Here is a 21,901-nt window from a genome sequence, read left to right on the forward strand (position 1 = left end):
GCATCTATTACACATACACACACATCTGTAGCTTCTGTTTCTAAAAGTCTATGTTCTGCAGAGGTAGAAACAGAATTTTGAAAGAAAGGGAATGATGCTTTAGGCTGAAATATCTGAGTCTTTATATTTTAAATTCACAAAGTCATCATAAGGAATAGGTAAAAATTAAATACATAATTGTTTAAAGATTGGTTCCTTTAATAAAATATCACTGAAAAGGTAAAATTGCGTAAATAAATATATTAAATATATGCTGTGCATCCATATATAATTCTATATTAATAATGTGTCTATCTTATGGTACCATATAAGCTTTACATTTACCCTTTTAAATATTTACATTCTTTAACAAATTATTGAGAAATTTAAATAAAATGTCTTTTATATGAGTGTGACTGTCTGTAACTAGTTTTCCAGCATAGGTTTTGTTGTATTTCAGTGAAAAAGTGGTATGTTTGTCAAACGAATAGGCTAAAGTCAACCAAAGTTGACAATACCTATTTTATCTTTTATCAAACTTGCAAAAAACTGAAACCCTTGATTTTCTAAATTTTTGAAGTAATATTCTCCCAGGTTTTTTTCTGCAGAAGCAAAGTTTCACAGATTATTAGTTGATGTCACACATATAAAATGTCCTCTGATCAAATCATTTTAGGAAAAGTTGGATTAAACAAGGTTAAAACAGATTTCATTAATGCAGGTCATAGCAGGGCCTGTGATATTCTAATTCACACATAACAAAGGATGAATACAATGTGTGCATTTCCTGCCACAGGTTTGCCTGTGAACTTCCCTTTCTCCCATACTCTTCTCATAGAGCTAATGTTTATGGAACATACTCCGGCAAATTTTAATTTCCAGGATAGCCACCTTAGTTCCCCAATATCTAGGGTCATTTTCTTATTTTTTTCTTTTTTTTTTTAAATATATGTTTATTGATTTCAGAGAGGAAGGGAGACGGAGAGAGAGTCATTGATTGGCTGCCTCCTGCATGCCCCTTACTGGGGATCGAGCCCACAACCCAGGCATGTGATGTGCCCTGACCAGAATCGAACCACAATCTCCTAGATCATAGGTCTATGCTCAACCACTGAGCCACACTGGCTGGGAAAGGGTCATTTTCAATGTACTAATTCTGCAACTGTAATTTAAATGTTAGCTATGGTGCTGGTTAAAAAGCACAGATGAAAGCAGAAACGACGTTATAATAAAGATTTTTTTCTACTGCTATTAAAAAATTCAAAGAAAATTATAAATAGTTCACATTAAAAAGCCACTTGTATCATCTTTGATTTTAGATGTTATAAAACTCTGCTACTCAGTTTGCATTATTGGTCATCTTCAGCAATGCGTGTTATCATCTACTCAGACTCTGGCTTTGTCAGTTTCAGCATGTAGTATCTTCTGGTAACTATAAACTATGAACCAAAGAATTACATCAATAGTGAATAATATTTTCTATAATTTATCACAGCTGCAAGAAACTTATTCATTTTTAATCTCTTCAACCTCTCTATCCTCTAATAAAAAAAAAAAAAAACAAAATTAAGAAGCATAGTGGCTACAGTCTTTCTGGAAATACCTTGCGGTGGACTGGAACTAACCTGCCTATGGAAGATTCAAAACCAGGCTGCCTGCAACATCATAAACTCTCCTAAGGAGCATAGCTAGAAGTAACTCAGGTAAAAGGCCACAGGAAAATTTCTAAAGAAAACAGACAAGACCAATAAAATGTATCACAAGCATCTAGAAACACAGCCTTCATAAAACCAATTCATTTTAAAGTCACTGCTGTTTCAGGCATGGATTGAAAAAGAGCTAATAAAGAAAGCTATCCAATTTATTTTTAAGTTTTGTTTTGTTTCATTTCTTTTTAAAGTATGGACGAAAGTACCAAAAGCTAAGAACTACAATTTGGTTGTATTATGAACAATAGTCATCTTTTAAAATGCTGTTGCCCAAAAGGTGTTTATTATTCTCCACACCGACTATTGTGTGTTTGTACAGAGTGGTTGCTTTTAAATATATCAGAGCAAACAAAGGGATGAAATCAGATTAAATACACTCAGTTTCAAGCTTTGGAGGAATGTTTACATCTTGACCATTGTCTCATTTACATAGACTTCCTCTTATTTACACAACCAAATAAATCCAAATTTCAAATCATTATTCTGGAAAACTATGATAAACTAAGGGTATGATGATTTGTTTTCAAATTACAGATTGAGGCACCCATTAATAGTTGACCTGTCATTTCATATTCTGGAGGGCTAATCTGTAGAAACCAAAGTTAAAGAAGATTCTCTGTCTTATATCTTCTGTTCTAAAGGTGCTAATCTTGGTGTTACAGGGGACCCAAAGAGCAGTAACAATCAAGTTCTACCTCAAGGAAATTCCAGTACATTGGGAAGGGAAATAAGATAAATGCACATATGCCTATATTGTAAGATAGAAAAAGATCAGTACTATGGGGCTCAGGCAGAGGGAAAGATTCCATTTGGCTGGCAGAATCCAGCTTCACAAAAGAAGACATTTGAGTTATGTCTAGAAAGTGAGTATAATTTTGTTAAATAGGAACCAGTTATTCGTAGGTGAAAGAAAAAACAAACAAAATCTTTACAAAGCAAAACAAGGCATGATTTGGGAATTGACTAGTGTAATTTCATTAGATGATACAATTGACAGAAAGAATAAAGGGGCGAAGAATAGAGACGATAGGGCCAGAATGGAAAGTGGGGCCACAGAAGGTAAGTGGAAGCCTCTGCATTTATATAATAGTCAATAGTAAGCTATGAAATGGTGGTGAGCTTGGGAATAATTTGACTGGAGCTCTGTTTTAGGAGACTCTTGAACCACTCGTCTTCCCATATGTATGGAAAGAAAATGTACATTACATGAAAAATAAAAATGGCTTCTGCCATCACCCTGCTCTCTGCCTGTCTTCACATGGCACGCTCCCTGTGTGCATGGCTGTGTCCAAATTTCCCTTTTATAAGGACAGCAGTCATAGTGGACTACCTCCCTCCCTACCCTAATACACCCTCACCTTAACTAATTACATCCACAACAGCCCGATTTCCAAATAAGGTCACATTTTGTGGCATGGGAGGATAAGGCTTCAATATATGATTTTTTTAAAATAAATAACAATGTATAACAGGAATTAAGATCATTTGTTCAAATGACCTACTCACTCAATCATCCAAGACAAACCCAGGCAGGAATAAAACAATCAAATTAGAGAGAGGCACTCTACATATTAAAGTTGTATAGATCTATTTCATTTCAATAATTCATTTATCCATGCATTTAATGAATCTTATTGAATAATACCAATGATGTAAAGATATAATCAGGGATAAAGGAGCTCACATGACATTAGGGAAAAGCTGAAACACATTTTGAACCCTGCACGGTCTAATAATTTTTTAAATGCCTGTTCAACATTTATTTAGTGGCAGGGGAAAGAAACTAATATCCTATAAATAAAATGATATGCTTTAGTTCAAAATCATGCATTAAACCTAAAATTAATGTTTACTTTTTCTTCCAATTTTAAAACAAAATTTATTTTAATGTACATAAGTTTTTGAGGCTCTGAATATGTGAGTCATGTTTATTTTCATAGCCGATTTCTTTAAAGTTATATCGTAATTGACAAACGTTTCAAGGTGCTCAAAAGTATATTGTGCTTCCTTTGAGCAGCTGCATTTCAGAGATAGGGATAAGTTTGCATGGACTAATCCATCTTTTTTTAATTGAACATATTGGGGTGACATTGCTTAATAAAATTATATAGGTTTCAGGTGTACAATCCTATAATACATCATCTATATTTTGTATTGTGTTCACCACACCAAGTCAAGTATTTCATCACCATTTATCGCCCTTTACCCTCTTTTACCTTCCACCTCCTTTCCCCCTTAATCACCATGCTATTGTCTGTCTATGAGGGTTCTTTTTTTTGCTTAATCCCTTCACCTTATTCACCCATCTCCCAACCCCCTCCTCTCTGACATCTTTCAGTCTAGTCCATGTACCCATACCTCTGGTTTTCTTTCGTTCGTCCGTTTATTTTGTTCATTAGATTCCATGTATAAGTGAAATCATACCAGACTTGTCTTTCTCTGACTGGCTTATTTCACTTAGCATAATACTCTCCATGTCAATCTATGTTGTCACAAAACATAGGACTATAACAAACTAAAAAATTTTTGCAGAGCAAAGGAAACCATCAACAAAATGAAAAAAAACCATTGAATGGGAGAACATATATGCCAATACATCTGGTAAGGGCTTAGTATTCAAAATTTATAAGGAGCGTATAAAACTTAACAACTAGGAAACAAACAGTCCAATGAAGAAATGGGCAAAGGACCTGAAAAAACCTTTCTCCAAAGAGGATATACAGATGGCCAAGAGACATACGAAAACATGCTCAACATAGCTAATCGTAAGAGATGCAAATTAAAACCATAATGAGGTATCACTTCACACCTGACAGAATAGCTGCCATCAACATATCAATACATAACACATGCTGGTGAGGGTGAGGAGAAAGGGGATCCCTGGTACACTGCTGGTGGGAATCCAGACTGGTGCAGCCACTATGGAAAACAGTATGGAGGTTCCTCAAAAAATTAGAAATGGAGCTGCCTTTTGACCCTGTGATCCCATTTCTAGGACTATCTCCTAAGAAACCTGAAACACTAATCAGAAAGAATATATGCACCCTTATGTTCATAGCAGCACAGTTTACAATAGCTAGGATCTGGAAACAGCCCTAGTGCCCCTCAGTAGATGAGTGGATAAGAAAGCTGTGGGACATTTACACCATGGAATATTATGCACCTGTAAAGAAGAAGGAAACCTTTAGTGCTTTTTAATCAAAGGTTTCAAGTGATTGCACCACATTATCAATGTAAGATTAAAGCGCTGAACTCCTGTTGTAAGAATGCATTTGAACTTGAACGTGGAGGCCAAAAAAGGATAATTTCTAAGATGTTAAATCAGTGTTGTGACATTTTTTTTAATTTTAAAATTTTATTTTTGTTTACAACATTACAGATGTCCCTTTTTCTCCCCAATCACCCGTTCCACCCCGTCCCATCCCCCTCCCCAGTCCCTCTCCCCACCACTGTCCGTGTCCTTAGGTTGTGCATAGATGCATGTAAGTTCTTCAGTTACTCTCTCCCCTTCCACCCACTCACCCTCCTCCATCCCTCTGACATTCGTCAGTCTGATCTATGTTTCCATGTCACTGAATCTGTTCTGTGCATCAGTTTATTAAGTTGTTTAGATTCCACATACCAGCGAGATCATGTGATGTTTGTCTTTCTCTGCCTGGCTTATTTCACTTAGTATAATTTCCTATAGGTCCATCCATACTGTCCCAAAGGGTACGAGATCCTCCTCCTTTACAGCTGCATAGTATTCCATGGTGTAAATGTCCCACAGCTTTTTTACCCACTCATCTACTGATGGGCACTTGGGATGTTTCCAGATCTTAGCTATTGTAAACTGTGATGCTATGAACATAGGGGTGCATATATTCTTTCTGATGAATGTTTCAAGGTTCTTAGGATATATTCCTAGGAGTGGAATCACAGGGTCAAAAGGCAGCTCCATTTCTAATTTTTTGAGGAACCTCCATACTGTTTTCCATAGTGGCTGCACCAGTCTGCATTCCCACCAGCAGTGTACCAGGGTTCCCCTTTCTCCACACCCTCGCCAGCACATGTCCTTTGTTGAGTTGTTGATGGTGCCATTCTGACAGGTGTGAAGTGATACCTCATTGTGGTTTTAATTTGCATCTCTCTGAAGATTGGTGACGTTGACCATTTTCTCATGTGTCTCTTGGCCATCTGTATGTCCTCTTTGGAGAAGTATCTATTCAGGCCCTTTGCCCATTTCTTAATTGGGTTGTTTGTCTTCCTCTTGCTGAGTAATATGAGTTCTTTGTACACTCTGGAAATTAGACCCTTATCAGATACATCCTTGGCAAATATGTTTTCCCAGACCGTGGGGTTCCTTTGTATTTTGAGGCTGTTTTCTTTTGCTGTGAAGAAGCTTTTTAGTTTGATGTAGTCCCATAGGTTTATTTTTTCTTTTGTTTCTCTTGCCCTAGGAGATGTATCAGTAAAAATTCCACTACATGGGATGTCTGTGACTTTACTGCCTATGTTTTCTTCCAGAGTTTTTATGGTTTCATGACTTACATTTAAGTCTTTTATCCATTTTGAGTTTTTTTTGTGTATGGTGAAAGTTGGTGGTCTAGTTTCATTTTTTGGCATGTATCTGTCCAATTTTCCCAGCACCACTTATTGAAGAGACTGTCTTTACTCCATGGGATACTCTTGCCTCTTTGGCAAATACTAACTGACCATAATGGCGTGCGTCTATTTCTGGAGTCTCTGTTCTGTTCCCTTGATCTATATGCCTGTTGTTGTACCAATACCAGGCCGTTTTGATTACAATGTAATACAGTTTGTAATCCGGTAATGTGATCCCTCCCACTCTCTTCTTTTTTCTCAAGATGGCTACAGCTATTCAGGGTCTTTTTTGGTTCCATATAAATTTTTGAAATGTTTGTTCAAGGTCTGTGAAATATGCTGTTGGTATTTAAATAGGAATTGCATTGAATTTATAGATTGCTTTGGGTAGTATGGACATTTTAATGATATTAATTCTTCCAATCCATGAGCATGGTATATTCTTCCACTTGTTTAAATCTTCCTCTATTTCTTTTTTCAGTGTCACATAGTTTTCTGAGTACAGGTCTTTTACATCCTTGGTTAAGTTTATTCCTAGGTATCTTATGTTTTTAGTTGCAATGGTAAATGGTATTGCTTTTTTAGTTTCTCTCTCTGAAAGTTCATTGTTGGTGTATAAGAATGCCATTGATTTCCAGATGTTGATTCTGTATCCAGCTACCTTGCCAAATTCGTTTTTCAAATCTAGTAGTACTTTGATGGAGTCTTTAGGGTTTTCTATGAACAATATCATGTCATCTGCAAATAATGAGAGTTTTACTTCCTTTCCAATTTGGATACCTTTTATGGTTTCCTCCTGTCTGATGGCTATGGCGAGGACTTCCAGTACTATGTTGAATAAGAGTGGTGAAAGTGGACATCCCTGTCTTTTGTTCCTGTTTTTAATGGAAATGGTTTTAGTTTTTACCCACTGAGTATGATGGTGGCTTTAGGTCTGTCATATATGGCCTTTATTATGTTGAGGTATGATCCCTCTACTCCCACTTTGCTGAGAGTTTTTATCAGAAATGGGTGCTGGATTTTGTCAAATGCTTTTTCTGCGTCTACTGATATGATCATATGATTTTTGTCCTTCATTTTGTTTATGTGATGTATCACATTTATTGATTTGCGGATGTTATACCAGCCTTGCATCCCCAGAATAAATCCCATTTGGTCATGATGTATGATCTTTTTAATGTATTGCTAGATCTGGCTTGCTAGTATTTTAGTGAGGATTTTAGCATCTATGTTCATCAGGGATATTGGCCTGTAATTTTCTTTCTTTCGAGTATCTTTATCTGGTTTTGGGATTAGGATGATGCTGGTCTCATAAAAAGAGTTTGGGAGTTTTCCCTTCTCTTGAATTTTCTGGAATAGTTTGAATAGAATAGGTGTTAATTCTTCTTTGAATGTTTGGAAAAACTCGCCTATAAATCCATCTGGTCCAGGACTTTTGTTTGCTGGGAGTTTTTTGATTACTGCTTCAATTTCATTAGTTATTATTGGCCTATTCAGGTTTTCTGCCTCTTCTTGATTCAGCTTTGAAAGGTTGTATGCTTCTAGGAATTTGTCCATTTCCCCCATGTTGTCCAATTTGTTGGCATATAGTTGCTCATAATATTTTCTTACAATACTTTGTATTTCTGTTGGGTCAGTTGTTACATCGCCTCTTTCATTTCTGATTTTATTTATTTGGGTCCTCTCTCTGTTTCTTATTGAGTCTGGCCAAAGGTGCATCAGTCTTATTTACCTTTTCAAAGAGCCAGTTCTTGGTTTCATTGATTTTTTGTATTTTTTTTTTAGTCTCTATGTCACTAATTTCTGCTCTGATTTTTATTATTTCCTTCCTTCTACTTCCTCGGGGCTTCTCTTGCTGTTCTCGTTCTAGTTCTTTTAGTTGTTGTGTTAGATGGTTCATTAGATCTTTTTCTTGTTTCTTGAGATAGGCCTGTAATGCTATGAATTTTCCTCTCAGGACTGCTTTCACCTTTCCCCACAGAATTTGGATTGTTGTCTGTTAGTTTCCGTTACTTTCCATGAAGTGTTTGATTTCTTCCTTGATCTTATTGGTAAACCCATTCGTTGTTTAATAACATGCTATTTAGCCTACATGTGTTTGAATATTTTTGAGTTTTTTTATAGTGGTTGATTTCTGGTTTCAGGGCATTGTGATCCAAGATTCTTGATATGATTTCAATCTTCTTATATTTGTAGGGACTTGCCTTGTGCCCTAACATGTGGTCTATTTTTGAGAATGTTCCATGTGCACTTGAGAAGAATGTGTATTCTGCTGTTTGGGGGTAAAATGTTCTGTAAATGTCAATTAAATCCCTTAGGTCTAGTGAGTCATTTAAGGCCTGTGTTTCCCTGTTGATTTTTTGTCTTGATGATCTGTCCAAGGCTGACAGTGGGGTGTTAAAGTCCCCCACTATGATTGCGTTGCTGTCAATCTCCCCCTCAAAGTCCCCAAAGAAATTCTTTATATATTTAGGTGCTCCTATATTGGGTGCATAAATGTTTATAAGGGTTATTTCCTCCTGTTGGATTGATCCCTTTACTATTATGCAGTGACCATCTTTGTCTCTTGTTATGGTCTTTATTTTGAAGTCTATTTTGTCAGAAATAAGAATTGCTACTCCAGCCTTCTTTCCATTTCCATTTGTATGGAATATTTTACTCCATCCCTTCACTTTTAGCCTCTGTGAGTCCTTTGCTCTCAGATGGGTCACTTGTAGACAGCATATATTCGGGTCCCGTTTTCTTATCCATTCAGCTACCCTATGTCTTCTGAATTGACCATTCCATTTACATTTAAGGTTACTACTGATATCAACTTATTTAATGCCATTTTTCCCCTTTACACTGATGTTACTTTCTCTCACTATTCTTTTTCTTAAAGCTGTCCTTTTAGCATTTCTTGCAATGCTGGTTTGGTGGTACTGAACTCCGTTAGCCTTTTTTTGTCTGGGAAGCTCTTTATTTCACCTTCAACTTTAAATGATAGCCCTGCTAGATAAAGCAATCTTGGTTGTATGTTCTTTCTTTTCATTACTTGGAAAACTTCATGCCACTCCCTTCGGGCCTGAACAGTTTCTATTGAGAAATCAGCTGTCAGTCTTATGGGGGTTGTCTTGTAGGTAACTGCTGTATCTCTCTTGCAGCCCTTAATATTTTCTCTTTGTCCTTGCCATTTGCCATTTTAATTATGATGTGTTTTGGAGTGGGTTTCTTTTAGTCCCTCTTGTTTGGAACCCACTGTGCTTCCTGAACTTTTGTGGCTTTCTCCCTCGCCAACCTAGGGCAGTTTTCTAACGTTATTTCTTCCATCAAGTTTGCTATCCCTTGTTCTCTTTCCTCCCCCTCTGGCACTCCTATAATGCGAATGTTGTTTCGCTTTATGTTGTCCCAAAACTCCCTTAGATTATCCTCATGCTTTTTAATTGTTTTTTTTCTTTTTGCTGCTCTGATTGTGTGATTTTTTGCTACCTTATCTTCTAAGTCACTTATTCTATCCTCTGCTTCATTGAGCCTGCTTTTAATTCCTTCCAGTGCATTCTTGATATCAGATACAGCATTCTTTATCTCTGTCTGAGTTTTGTTTATGGTATGTATCTCTTTTTTCATGTTTTCACTAAGGTCCTCGATCTTATCATCTAGTGTCTTCTTAAGTTCCTTGAACATCTTCATAGTCAATACTCTGAACTTCGTTTCTGATAACTTGTTTAACTCCATCTCATAAAAGTCTTTTTCAGGCGATTTTTCCTTTTCTTTAATTTGGGGGTTGTTTCTATGTCTCCCCATTTTGGTAGGGGTTTGTATCTATATATTAGGTATATTTGCTGTCTAGCAGTCTTGTGGGATGGGATTTTGTCGTGTGGGTCCAGTGGACCCCAGAGGTGTGTTTTCCTTATTCTTCTGAGTTTTTTGCTCTAGGAGTGTCCCTCTTGTGAATGTCCCTTTTGTGGTTTCTTTATGTTCTCCTGTTGTGGTTGAGTCTAGGTTGTCATTGATCAGTCCTTGGGAGGACCCTCCTCTCAGGTTAGCTAACTGTGTCTCAGCCTCAACCTTGTCATGTAAGCTGTTGTACGGGTGCTGGCAAGGCAGGATAATACACAACTAAACTTCCAGGAAACAAGAGGTATCTTACAAAATATCTTGACAGTCACAATGAAAACAACCCACGTAAAAACAGAACTGGGAGAGTGAAGGGAGAAAGCACACACACACAAAAAAACTTAAAAAAAAGAGAGAAAGAAAAGTAACGCTTAGAGAGAAAGATGTATATTGTTGTTAATAGTGGTGAAAATTTAGAAAATAATAATAAATTAAAATGTAAAAAATAGAGAAGCTACTGGGAGATAACAGAAGCAGAGAAAAGATTCTGAAAGAAGGGCCAGCAAAAAATTAAGGGAGAGAATTGGAATAGGATAATAGTTGAAAATGAGAAAACAAAAATACAATAAAGAGAATAAGAGAAACTAACAATCGAACAAAAAGACAGGAAGACAGAAAGGAGCATAACAAAAGAACGAAAGAAAAGTAGGAAAAGAAGAAAAAAAAAGTTATGCCAATGGGTCGAGAGGAGAGAGAGAGACATAGCCCAGGCAGGGAGGGAGTCCTGTAAGAGATTTTGAGGAAACTATAGAGGAAAGCAGTAAACTTGGTTATAATGATAAAGCCCCAGTCATTAAGCAGGGATATCAAGAAAGTCTTGATAGTAGAAGCAAGGATAAAACAAAACAAAGCAAATAACCAAAACGAAACTAAAAACAAACCAAGCAAGACAAAATTCTTTTATAAAAAAGAGAAAAAAATTTAGTTAAAAAACATTTTTTTTTAATTAAAAAAAATTTATAAAATTTAAAAAAGAAAAAGCAAATTTTCTCCCCTTTCACTTCTTCCTAAGGAAAAAAGAGAAAAAAACAAACACACAAACAAAAAATAAACAAACAAAAAAACAGAAGAAAAAAAAGATAGTCAATCAGGTGTGTTCCTTCTGGGCAGCTTATGCTGTCTGAGGGTCACTGTTTTGTATGCTGATTTGTTCTCCTGGGAGGTACTTGTGTATCACCCAATGTGAGGAGCCGTCTAGGTTTGGCTGTGGTGTCCTTAGGTAGATGGTTGATCTGAGGCTCTCCGTGGACCACCTCCTCTTGTCAGCTATTTTGCAACCTTGTTATTGCCTGGTCTTACTCCAGAGTCTTCTGTAGAGTCTTTAGGGTACAGAGTGGCTAGTGTAGCACAGGGTATCACTCCTTTTAAAGGTGTCGCTGTCAGGCACTCACTCTGCGGGAGTTAGTCTCTGCTCCACAGCCAGCTCCTCAGTCCCTACCCTGTCCTCTGATTCCAGTTCCCCAGGCTCTGTCCTGCTGCAGCTTCAGATTGATTTCAGCCTGTTGCCTTTTCTGTATGGGCCATTTCAGCAGCCTGGGCTCCATTGGTTCGATTAAAAACATATTCTGGTGGGCCCTTTGCCTGCCCTGCCCCCAGCAGGGTTTTCAGCGTTTCCTCCAGTTCCCAAACAACAGTCCCTGAGAGTCTTATTCTTGTAACATCCTCCTGTGAGCTGCTCTCCCTTCCCCTTCAGGACTGTGCCCTGCGGGTGTGTCTGGGGCTTCAGGGAGCTGGACCTGCCCCTTTCCTGTTGGGGGCGGTGCTCCTGGCTACAGGAGAGGCGCCACCCCTCCCTGCTCAGCTCTGCTTGGCTTGTCGCACCCTCAGACCATCTACTGTGCAGACCCCAATCCCAGACTCCACTGGTCCACACAGTGCACACTGGGAAGGTGGGAGCCAGTTCCGCAATCAAACTGGCAGATGTACAAAGCAACACACAGGCAGAGAGTCCGCTCCGCAAGGTCCCGCTGCCCGCGCACCAAGGCCCCCAGTGGGAGGGGACCCAAAGTCAGCTCCACGCAGCTCCTCGCACCACTGGTCTCAGCAAAGCTGGGGCAGCTTCAGGCGCCACCTTGGCGCCCCTCAGGGCTGGCTGGTCACAGATCCCAGCCTCGGCACCAGGAGCTCAGGGCGGGACCTCAGGGCTGGTCACAGATCCCAGCCTCTCAGCTCCAGGAGCTCAGGGCAGGAGGACACCCTCAGGGCTGGTCACAGATCCCAGCCTCTCGGCACCTGAGCTCAGGGCGGAAGGGCTCCTCCCCTTCCCCACGTCACACAGATTCAGTGCTTTCTGGGGCTCAACACAATGCCCCACAGGGGGACAGAGGGTCCCTGTGTGCGGCTGCCCAGCGCAGTCCTCTGGTCCCTTACCACTTGGGTGCCACAGACCTTGGGACAGCCTTCCCTATGATCCGCACCCTGAGCACTAGATGCTGGTCGCAGCCACCACTAGAAGCTTTGTTTCGCTAGGAAGGCGCCGTCCACCATTAGAGGCTTTGTTTCCTAGGAAGGCGCCGTTCCCTCCAGGACTCACCGCTCCCCTGGGGCCCTCTGCCCTGTGCGCAGGGCGCTCCTTCCCCTCTCGTCGCTCCGGGTGTGGGATCCCCGCTTTTGGGTGCTGTCCGCACTCCTGAGGGGAGGGAGCTTTGCAGCCTCCAGGCCTCAGGGTTCGGAACCCAGCACAGGCTTCAGGGGGGCTCCCCCTTCCTACGCCCCCCTCTCTTACCGGACTCCGTGATGTTTCTTCAGTGCTCCCCACTCACACTCCGTCCACTCAGGTAGGTTTTCTGGTTTTTCCAAGCTGACTACGTATGAATTTAGGAGGAAATCGAGTCCATGGCTCGATTGGGGGAGTGGGGGTGCTCTGCTGCTTCTCACAGAGCCACTATCTTCCCCTTCCCAGTGTTGTGACTCTTAAAAGGACGGATTTCAAACAGAAAGGAGTTATTTGTTCTTTTAAAACTTTCCAGAATTAAGCTCTGGAAGTGACAACATGCAGGTAATTTTGATAATGGGTAATTTAAACAACATGTGATAGCACTTATAAAAATATATAATGATCAAAATTAATTCATTAGACATTTATATTTCTGGAAGGTGCTTACATAGGTGCTTCCCTATTCTGCAGGATCAACAGTTCTTTTGGTGACATACCATGTAGCAGATGGAAAACACTAACGACTATTTTCCACACTTGTCAAAAATGTTTTGTAATCATTAATTACTTACACATATTGTACTAAGTCATAGAAAATAAAATATTCATAAACAAGTGAACCATTGGTGTTAAATAAAAAATAAGCTAGACTTTAAAATGAAAATAAATATGAACTGGATCTTGAGTCGAGTAGCAATTTTAAATTAAAAGCCATACAGAAAAAAAAAATGATAGGGATTTGATTTTACTTTCATAAATCTTTATGCAACATGTCTATATATTTTTAGCATCTAAAAAGCACAGGCTATAATTTATACCTCACAAGTCACCTCTGAGAGCTGTTAGCAATTTGTTGTCAACACAAATTTGTTAACTAACCAATAAAGAGTATTCTGGGGCTCTTGGTCTGATTTTATCATTGGAACCACGTCAGCCAGGACCTCCACTTTGACAGCTATGTTCAATATGAAATAATCTTTGTCATATGTTCAGGACTTTAACACACTATTGATGTTTTAACATAAGAGCTAAAGAATTTTTGAGCTAGCAAGGAGCTAGGCAGTTACCTGGTTCACATACTTTATTTTACACAAACCTGAGGTGGTAACAAAGATAAGATTTTAGATGGTTCATTCCTGTTGATTGGAATTCATTAGTCACCCTCTGCCTCTATTTCGGCAAAGGAAGTTCTGCAACATTGATGACTTTACTTCTATCAATTTTTATATGATGACTAATAGAATATGTTTCTTGGTTTGCTCTCTTTTGGTTTTTCAATAGAAATACTTGTCCTAAGTCTATAAGCTATTAAGCTCTCAATGGTCATCACAGAAACAGTCCTCATTATTCTGTCTTCTAATTTTTACAGCACCACTTGCTGATAAATTGACTTAAATAAGAACTTTCTCAGTTAAAGTGAAAGAAAATTTTTTTAAAAAAGTACTTTTAATAAGTAATTTATTAAATGCATACTGTGGACTCTTACAACACAACTTAGTTTCTGGAAGGTCCGGGGTGTAGCTGAGCCTCAGGAGCCTCTGGAACCAAGCCTTAAATGCCATCAAGACTCCCAAGGACTCATCCATGTTTCTATCTGCCTTGTCTTCTTTCTCTTTGAATGCAAATGAATTTTTCTCCAAGATTCTACTGGCAGATCCAAATTTGAACCTTAATAGTTTCCCAATAGAATGTAAAGTGTATTTTTTTTTTTAAGTTTCCCAATTCCAATTCTAAAATTCTAGGAAAAGGACACTGATTGGCTTAGCCTGAGTCATGTCCTGCTTATAGACCAATCAACTGAAGCCAGGAAATGAATTACCACAGTAACAATATCTCGATTCAGGTGGCCACTTTTGGTCCAATCAACTGTATCCAAAACGTGCAATCATGGTGCCTTCCACCATATCAATGAATTTTGGGAAAAGAGCAGTTCCTAGAACAAGGGTGCCAGACAAACAGTTGCTGTGGAGACCATTATGTGACCAAACTTGATAAGCGCTCTCCCTGGCATCCTAAATCATTATTCCAATCTCTCCTTTCCCTAGCCATGCAGAAATAGGTCAAGAAATTTAAAGCAATCAAAAGAACATGACTTTAGATTTTAGTCACACACCTTTATACCAGTACCAGGATTTTTTATAGCTTTAATTGTGCGATAGAGGATACGTATGAAAGGTCATATGCAACACTAATGTTATTAAGAAGCACAGAAATAAACAACTGTGAATCCATGACCTACACTTGAGAAAATAGCATATTACAAACACTACTGAAGCTCCTGATACATACTCTGCAACACCCCTCCAACATCTTATTTAATATATTAAAAAAGTACCAATATGTTCCCTCTTTTTGGCATGAAGACAACAGAAGGAAATAATGTAGGCTCTGGTTAAAATTCTATCTTTCCCACTTACTACATGCATGAATAAGGCAAGTTATTTCATTTCCCCATGCCTCTATTTCTTCATCTGTAAAATGGGATTAAATGGTTCACATTTTATAGAGTTGTTTGAGGATTATATGAGAAAATGAAACATTCTTATAATAGTGAAAACCTGGAACCCGGAAACAACAAACTATAACTATTCATTAATAAGTAACAAGTTAAACAAATTGATAGACTCAAACAACTGACTACTGTGAGGCAATTAATATCACATTTACACGTTTATATTTCCAAACAGAGGGCAGGCTTCCTCCCTCCTATAAGGTATATGGCCATTGTTCCTGGTCACTTTAGTTTGTAAGAGTGAGACCGGAGCTCACTCTGGAGCATAGAGGCTGAGACAATGAGGGAACATGTGTACTTGTGTCATAGTGAATTGGAAAGGTCATTACTGAGTTCTGGCTTTCTCCTGTGGAGGAAAGAGGTGAAAAGACAGAGAGTTGGGGACCTGAACAAGAGAAGATGCACAGTAGCTTTGATGGTCAGCTAACTGAATTAAATAACACAAAAATACTTTCATTTCATAGAATCTAATATGTACACCTTCCATTAAAATCTCTAAAACCAGAGTATGACTTATAGTTGATGATGAGTCACAGTGTAATTGACAGCAGTAGCTTTCTTTCTCAGGGGTATATAATATAATGGTGCATCTTACAGTTGATATCTTAAATACAATGAATTGTGGCATATGATCTAAGGATGGCAAATTTAGTTACTTGATAAAATATCAATGGGTCAAGATTGGATAAAGTATTTAAAGACTTTATTTAATTAGTTTCCTCTCTCTGTTAGTTATAAACTAAAGACACTGGAAAAAAAAGGCACATCCACATGGTACCTGGTGCTCTAAGACTCACTTAAGGTAGCCTGGAATAGCAAGTATATTGAGACTGCTCTAAGCAACTTCATCAAAAGTGGCATCACACCAAGTAGAGTTCTTTCATCTTCCTTTAATGATGGGACAAAGAAAACCTTGGCAGCCAGTCTCTACGTTCCAAAGAGGTTCCCTATCCCCATAGCTGGCATCAAGAGATTTTCTGACTTGACTCACAGTCCCTCCCTAATTTCCAGGGTCCTTGTTAGAAGACACCAGTGAAAACACTTCAGCTTGATTAGCTTTTGAACTGGGAGCTGAGTATTTTGTTCTCAACTTGTAAGTACATATCAATAGATATATAGATACAGATATGATCTTGGATGTGGGCCAACTATTTGATTTGTGAGTTCAAAAATAAGAAGAGGTATGGCATCTTTTTCACTTGTCTGTGTCATCATTTTGACTAGAAATTCTCTGCAAATACTTTATAAGTATCAGATGTTTGTAAATACACACGTTTCTTTCATAGTAACTGTGTAAGTGCCATGGATTTACTTTTGCACATAAAATTCTGAAAGAAATCCTGGGACTATTTAATGTCAAGTCACAGAAATATACAGAATATAAGGAATATTGCACCAGTCACTGGCCCTAAGAAACAACAGCATAAAAGTGCACAAAAATGTAAAAAATATTTGTATCCAACTCTCCTCATTGGTTTTAACTTCATGCTTTCACATGCTGTGGGGTGTTGGGTGTTTATATTAAATATAAATTCCCATGTTTCTCATGGAAAAACATTATAATTGGCTAGCTTAAATTATTTCAGATCCAGCAAAACAAGACAGCATATTTCCTTTCAAAAGCTATTTTGACTCTATAGTACATTTATGAAGTTCTCTGTACTTTCAAACTTTAGTTGTTTTGCTTGGAGGTATGTGAATAATAATCTGTAAATCTTAAAAACAAATACACTGAAGTTTGGGATAAAATTACATAATTATATTACATGAATGTATTCTATTCTGTCACAAATAAATGTAAAAAGAACAATTTCCCTATTATTGAAACTTGTTTAAAAAAATAATAGCCTTGCCCTAGCCTGTCTGGCTCAGTGGTTAGAGAGTTGGCCCTCGGACTGAAGGGTGTTGGGTTCAGTTCTAGTCAAGGGCACATACCTCAGTTGCAGGCTTGATCCCAGCCCAGTCTGGGTGTGTGTTGGAGGCAACCAATGGATATGTCTCTCTCACATCAGTGTTTCTTTCTCTCTCTCCCTTCCGCCCTCCTTCCCTCTCCCTTCCTCTCTCTCATTCTCTCTTTCTCTCTCTCTCTGTAAAGCAATGGGAAAAATATCCTCGGGTAAGGATTAAAAAAAATAATAGCCTTATGATTTTTAAATAATAAAATTTGTCTTCGGATATTAATTTATAAACACTCTTTTTGCTCTGTCTTTATGTAATCCTGACATAAGGACAGAACAAAAAGAGTGTTCATAAGCGGAACTGGGGATTTCTACACAAAAGCTGGAAAAAGATAAATGAAGAGAAATATTGCCCCTTTTTATGAGCATATAGTTTTATTTTATTTATTTGATGGAATAAAAGCATTTAGTAATAACAAACTTTACGGGACTTAACTAATTTCAAGTTTTTATTTAAAAGCGAGTATAACTCAAAAAAAAAAAAAGGTGTTTCTCAAAACTTTAACTTGATTTTTTATAAGTTATTACATTTATGAAAAAGTAATTCTTCAGACTTGAAGTTGTTTTCTGAATTCCAGGAAGTAAAAAGAGACACCTGAGCCACTTGATTAACCTTTATAAATATTTCTTCCATAAGTTAGATCAACTAAATAAATTTATACCTCAAAAGACCTAAGGTTCAGGTAGAAATTTCAAGTATTCTATTTTAAGTTGTTTCTAAAACTTGCAAAATGAGCTGATAAAAATTCTTAAAACTACAGAACTTTTGTCATCATGAGTAGAAAGCACACAAGAGCCCAGCTGGTTAGAGCATCATCCAGATATGTCAAGGGTGCAGGTTCGATCTCCAGTCAGGACACATACAAGAATCAACCGATGAATGCATAAATAAGTGGAACGACAAATCAATATTTCTCTCTCCCTTCCTCTCTTTCTCTCTCTCTAAAGTCAATAAATAAAAATTTTTTAAAAACACATTTAAAAAGCAACAAAATATGTAAAATCATTATGACTTTTTTAAAAGGGTAAACTGGATGGGAGATCCAAGATGGTGGCAGACTGAGTGGAAGCTACACAGACACTCTTCCAGGACCAAACTGGAATTACTACTGAAATATAGAAAAACCACCCTGAATAATCAACTGCAACTGAAAATGAGCTAGAGAGCATCCTCATAACCAAGGAGGAAAAGTGGAGACCACATACAGGCTGATAGGAAGTAGGAAGGAGTGAGAGGGCTGGCTGGGCTCCCATAGGCAACAGCTGAAAGTCCAGAGGGAGATCTCAGATGTGGGGAATTTCCACTGAGAACTCTGGGGTCCAAATCCCAGCTTGGCTCCCCAGCCTAGAGCACCAGAACTGAGAAAGGTACCCACATAACATCTGGCTGTAAAAAGCAGGAGGATTTCTTTCTGCCAGGCAGAGATGGCTGGAAATGCAGGCACCCTCTTAAAGTTTCCTGTACAGCTACTCAACTTGGGCTCCAGCAAAGGGAAGGCAGAGTGGACTGGAGCTGTGTGAGGAGAATCCAGGGAGGCTGGCTCGGGGAATAGATCTCAGGGGGCAAGGCACCCATCTGGACCCGGGGGCTGAGTCGTTCCCCCATATGACAGAGGACATCTTTCTCAGGCAGACATTTACCTTCCAAGCAGCTTTTGCCTGAAGGGAAAGCAATTGCCCCACCCTGCTGGAAAACCTCTGGCCCCACCCCCTGCAGTTTCTATAGCCTGAGGCTCCTTAAGCGACTGATAACAATCAGCTGCCCCACCCTGTGGAGTTTCTACAGCCTGAGGCTCATGAATTGACTGAATAACAGCCTCTGGGTGCGTTGAGTCTTTGCCTGATTTGCTTCTGGACCCAGGGCTTGGAAAAGCAGACTTTGGTGCACACCTTGGTCCTATCCAAACACACCCAGCCCCAGCAGAGGGGAGCACAAGCTGTAGAGTGTGGAAAATTTCAAACGGAGTACTCAAGGCCAGTCACAAACAGTGTCTGACATTGGCCTGCACCAGAGACCATCCAAAAGACTGGGAGTCCTCACAGATCTATCTGATACATAGAAACAAATCCAAACAGGCAGCCAAAATGGGGAGACGACAAAACAAGCCAGAAATGAAGGAACAAAAGAATTCTCCAGAAGAAGAGCTAAATGAAATGGAGATAAGCAATCTATCAGATATAGAGTTCAGAATACTGATCATAAGGATGCTCAACAGCATGAAAAAAGAAATAGAAACTATGAAGGAAATTAAGAATGACATAGTAGAAATAAAATTTAAAAACACATTGGAAGGAATGAACAGCAGATTAGGGGAAGCTCAGGATCACGTCAGCAAATTAGAAGACAGGGTAGCAAAAATCAATCAGAGAACCAAAAAGAAAAAACAATTAAAAAACAGGAGGACTGCTTAAGGGAGCTGTGGGACAAAAAGAAACATAGCAATATGTGCACCAGAGGAGTTCCAGAAGAGGTCAAAAGTAAGCAAGGGTTAGAGAACCTGTTTAAAGAAATAATGGCAGAAAACTTCCCTAACCTGGTCAAGGAAAAAGTCACACAAGTTCAGGAGGCACAGAGAGTCCCAAGCAAGAAGAACTCAAAGAGGGCCAGGCCCAGACACATCATAATTAAAACGGAAAAATCCAAGACAAAAAGAGAATCTTAAAGGCAGCAAGAGAAAAGCAATCTGTTACCTACAAAGGAACTCCCATAAGGCTGTCAGCTGATTTCTCACCAGACACTCTACAGGGCAGAAGAGAATGGCATGAAGTATTCAAGGTAATGCAAAACAAGGATCTGAAACCAAGAATATTCTATCCAGCAAGGCTATCATACAAAATAGATGGTGAAATAAAGAACTTCATATGCCAAAAAAAAAAGCTGAAGGACTTTATCACCACCAAATCAGCATTGTAAGAAATGTTAAAGGGACTGCTGTAATAAGAAGTTGAAATAGAGAGAATGAGAAGCATAGGCATAAAGAAACAAAATGGCAATAGGTAAGTACCTATCAATAATAACCTTAAATATAAATGGATTAAATGTCCCAATCAAAAGACATAGGGTAGCTGAATGGATAAGAAAACAAGACCCAAATATATGCGGCCTACAAGAGACCCACCTCAGAACAAAAGACTCACACAGGCTGGAAAAAACAAAACTTCTGGAGGACTTTAAAGGAGAGATGGACAGCAACACAGTCATACTGGGGGACTTTAACACCTATTGACTTTACTGGGTAGATCGTCCAGACAAAAAATCAACAAGAAAACAGTGACTCTAAATGACACACTAGATCAGATGGATTTAATTGACATTTACAGAACATTCCACTCCAAAGCTGCAGAATAGACATTCTCCTCACATGCACATGGGACACGCTCAAATATAGACTACATGTCAGGACGCAAAACAAGTCTACGTTCAAGAAGATTGAAATCATATCAAGCATCTTCTCAGACATTTATTCAATGGAATACTATGCAGCTGTGAAAAGGGTCCCTTACCCTTTGAGACTGCATGGTGGGACCTGGAGACTATTGTGCTAAGTGAAATAAGCCAGTCAGGGAAAGACAAGTGTGACATGATCTTACTCATTTGTGGAATTTAATTAACAAAATAAACCGATGAACAAAATAGATCCAGAGATACAGAAGCATGGAACAGACTGATGAATCTCAGAGGGAAAGCGGGGGTGGGGGTGGGGAGAGATTAACATAAGAATTTATATGCATATGCATAACCAATGGACATAGATAATAGTGGGGTGACGGCTTGGGGGAGCAGTACATGGTATAGGGGATCAATGGGGGGGAAAGGGGGACATTTGTAATAATTTCAACAATAAAGAGAAATTTTTTTAAAAAGGGGGGATGGGAAATGGCACTATTTCAAACCCTGGAACTATAAAAACTTGTTCTTAAGAGAAAATTATAATTTTGATTTCTTTAATCTCTTTCTCTCTTTTTTAAACTAAAAGTTCAAATAGAACACCTTGTTTTCACTAGCAAACATATGACTTTCTAACATTTCCTATGCAAAAGTATTTCACACTTTTTGTTTAATTCCTGGACACTGGCCGTCATTAATTTGGTAGCTCAGTTTGAAAACTCTACATGAGTAGTTGCACGGACATACAAACAATCAAATAATTATTTTAGTATGGTATATAAATTCATGGACTCACCTGATAAGAGCTTTTTCTCCAAAGTATTCTTTTCTCTGCAGTGTTTTTATCAGTTGTGGCTGATCGGTGGCCCTCTGGGTGACTTTTACCTAAATAATGTCAAATGATTAAAAAGAAAGAGAACAAAAGGAGAATCTGATCACACATCTATTCAACCAGAATCTCCAGCTCTACATTAACTTGACTGTACAAGGAATAATTTTGTATAGTTAGGACAACCTGGATGGACTAAGAAATCTCGTGCTTTAACATGCCTCCACCCTCTGTAACAGGAAGAGTGTCCATTCAAACCCCATCTCCCGAAGTTAAAAATTTTTATGTGAATCTATTGACTCATTGTAAAGAATATATTTTTTACCAAGATGACAAAAAATAGGTAAAATGTTGATTCATTCATACCTGACAGCTATTGTGTGGGCTGTTGTCATTTTTTTACTTGACAA

At 38.5% G+C, this 21,901-nt stretch overlaps 1 long non-coding RNA gene across 1 annotated transcript in view; it reads right to left on the minus strand.

Annotated features, from left to right (window-relative positions):
• Window positions 1–21,901, minus strand: part of LOC308557949 — a 99,125-nt gene that overhangs the window by 75,926 nt on the left and 1,298 nt on the right. Inside the window, exon 2 of the long non-coding RNA XR_013998908.1 lies at window positions 21,459–21,547. This is a non-coding gene — a long non-coding RNA (uncharacterized lncRNA). The remainder of the gene's footprint in view (window positions 1–21,458; window positions 21,548–21,901) is intronic.

The sequence above is a fragment of the Miniopterus schreibersii genome (genome assembly GCF_964146895.1).
Source record: "Miniopterus schreibersii genome assembly, chromosome: 1".
NCBI classification, from domain to species: domain Eukaryota; kingdom Metazoa; phylum Chordata; class Mammalia; order Chiroptera; family Miniopteridae; genus Miniopterus; species Miniopterus schreibersii.